Here is a 2,670-nt window from a genome sequence, read left to right as displayed (position 1 = left end):
GGAGCAGCCCGCGCTTCCTCTGACGTGGCCTCTGTCTTGTGCCCTCCCCGGGAGCCCCGGGCCTTTCACGTTTCAAACGCTCGACAGCTGGCCGCGCCGCCGCTTCCGCCCCAAGAAGGGCTCTTGGCACCGCACCACGGCCCGGCCGGCGCCGCGCTCTCTTCTCTCCAGCTGTGACAGAGGCTTTTTCTAGAGACTCGGAGAAGCTGCTGTCCAGCTGCGGCCTCGCCCCGTCCCGGGCTCTGCATGTTAATCAGCGGCCGCTCACTGCCCCGTTTGTGGGGCTCCGGCAGGTGCGCCCCCAGCCGGTCCCTTGCGCCCGCTCGGGCAGGTGAGCCCGGGCCTGACGTCACCGCAGGTGTGCCCCGGGGGGGGGGGTCATTCCAGCCCGCCCGGGGGGGGGGGGGCTCCGGTCCCAGGGCACCCTGAGCGACAGGGCCTCTGCATTCCCGGACCCGGAGACACACGCCGCCGCACGCACGCACTTCGTGGCGGGAGGGGGCGGGGGCACAGGGGCCCTGCAGGGCCCGGGGTGGGGGTGGGGGGCGTCCGGATTCGGTGCACAGCTGACGACTTTGGGAGCAACCCAGCTGCTGCCCTGCCCCCACTCAGTGCTTTGTTCACTCTGGTCTCGGTTTTGGAAAACTTTCTGTGTCGTATACCGTGATTGTCCCTGACTTTTGAACCTACCCGTCTTCTGCATCCCGGGCCTTCCCAGCGCCTTGGGTTGGGCTGGCCGGGTGTCTGTCCGCGGTGTTCTGTTTCTCTTTAGTAAGAGCGGCAGCTTGTCACCATCCTTGGGTTTTCACTCGGTGCCAACTGCTCACGCCTTCCACGTGTATTCATCTCGTTTGGCCCCCTCGACATCAGGACGGGTACACATAGTCATTTTCCACACTGAACTAAGGCACGAGAGACTCGCCAGCTTGGCCAGGCACCGGCAGGGCCACGCCCCCTCCCCACACTATCTGGCCAGTGCCACAGTCCCTCACGTGGCTGATCTTCTTCAGTCTAGAATCCATCCCCCCGAGGACTGGACCCTGGCATCCTTTATGCTTGTGGGCCTTGAAGACATGAAGGGATGAAAGGGACAGAAAGGGAACAACAGGGAATGTAATGAGCACCCAGCCACATGGAGAACCACAGTCCAAGCTTCTGTGGCCAGCATCTGATGTAACCCACCCAGCCATCTAGCAAGGACAGTGTTAATTTCTCCATTTCTTTTTGTGGTAAATAATATTTGGGTTGTATTGACGGTAGGAAGGGAAAATGTATTAAAACTCCTATTCCTCACTTCTCGCTACTTGCATTGGTTTATTTCATGGGCTTTTTATTCTCAAAGTTGGTTTCTTCAAGGAATGATGGACACGAGCTAAACAGACTTTCCCCTTTCATCTAGAAGTATACGCTCCCAGGCTGGAAGCCATAGTGGGCTTTCTTTCATTTCAACGCTGCTGTAATGCTTCGGAAACGTATGTATTCACCACCACGACTCAGTGACACAATTATCGTTATCCACAATTTACAGAGGAGGAATCAAGATAAAAGAATTAAAACCAGAGAAGGACACACACTCATTCTAGACACTGGAGGTCTCAAACTTGTAGTGTTAACTTGGCCTACAGATACATTATACTTGCACCATATGATATCTTCTTTTATAGATTCAAATTAATTAAAAGCACTTAAAAGTAGTTGATGCTTTAAAAGTCCAGATGCCCCAGTCTCTCTGACCAAATATCAGGTGATCCAGCAACACCAGGGCCCCACTGACACGTGGCAACAATCTGTTGATAACTCATTAATCCCTGACCACTAACTATATTTTAAGGTGAGCTCTCCTTTGTACGAAACTTACTCTCCAGCCTGTGTTGCTGATTCACAATATCTGTCAGGCTCCCCAAAGCATTGACTTTGCCTGAAACAGCTTCCAGAAACAACCATACCCATCAGTGGAATAGTCTGTGATATGGAAACAGTTGTCTCTAAGGGGTGGTAACAAGGCCTCACTCAGTCAAAATCTGTGGCCCATGTCTTTCGAGCTCTGTATTCGGACGTAGATTTCAAAGACCAGTCAGGATATTCCAGGGACCCAAGGATGGTTGAACATCAAAAATCAAGTAATTGTTAGAAAACCACATGATCACTTCCATAGAGACAGAAAAATAACTAGAGAAAATCCAGCTCTCTTTCATAGGAAAACATCTTCAGGAGTTGAACTGGTGGTCTCAGCCATTGCAATATGAAAAGAAAAAAGAAAAGAGATGAAAGTTACTAAGATTTAAGTAACAGTGCACACTTTGACAGCACATAGACCAAAGTTGAAGCAACACAAAGAAGATTAGCATGGCCCGTGTGCAAGGATGATATGCAAATTCGCGAAGTATTCCATATTTAAAAAAAAAAAGCTTTAGAGATAAGATTGCTCTTAATTTTTTTTAATGTTTATTTATTTTTGAGAGATAGAGACAGAGTGCGAGTAGGGGAGGGGCAGAGAGAGAGAAAGACACAGAATCTGAAGCAGGCTCCAGGCTCTGAGCTGTCAGCGCAGAGCCCGACGCGGGGCTCGAACCCCCAAACCGCGAGATCATGACCTGAGCTGTAGTCCGATGCTTAACCGGCTGAGCCATCCGGGTGCCTCAAATTGCTCTTACATACAAATATAATATG

At 51.3% G+C, this 2,670-nt stretch overlaps 1 non-coding gene across 1 annotated transcript; it reads left to right on the top strand.

Moving 5' to 3' along the window:
* Positions 1–2,291: 2,291 nt before the first annotated feature.
* LOC122237474 lies at positions 2,292–2,398 on the top strand. Its single transcript, XR_006216088.1, has one exon. It is a non-coding gene; the product is annotated as a U6 spliceosomal RNA (small nuclear RNA).
* The last annotated feature ends 272 nt before the right edge of the window (positions 2,399–2,670 follow it).

Source organism: Panthera tigris, chromosome A3, assembly GCF_018350195.1.
Source record: "Panthera tigris isolate Pti1 chromosome A3, P.tigris_Pti1_mat1.1, whole genome shotgun sequence".
In the NCBI taxonomy this organism is placed as follows: domain Eukaryota; kingdom Metazoa; phylum Chordata; class Mammalia; order Carnivora; family Felidae; genus Panthera; species Panthera tigris.
This window is presented reverse-complemented; position numbering and strand designations above follow the sequence as displayed.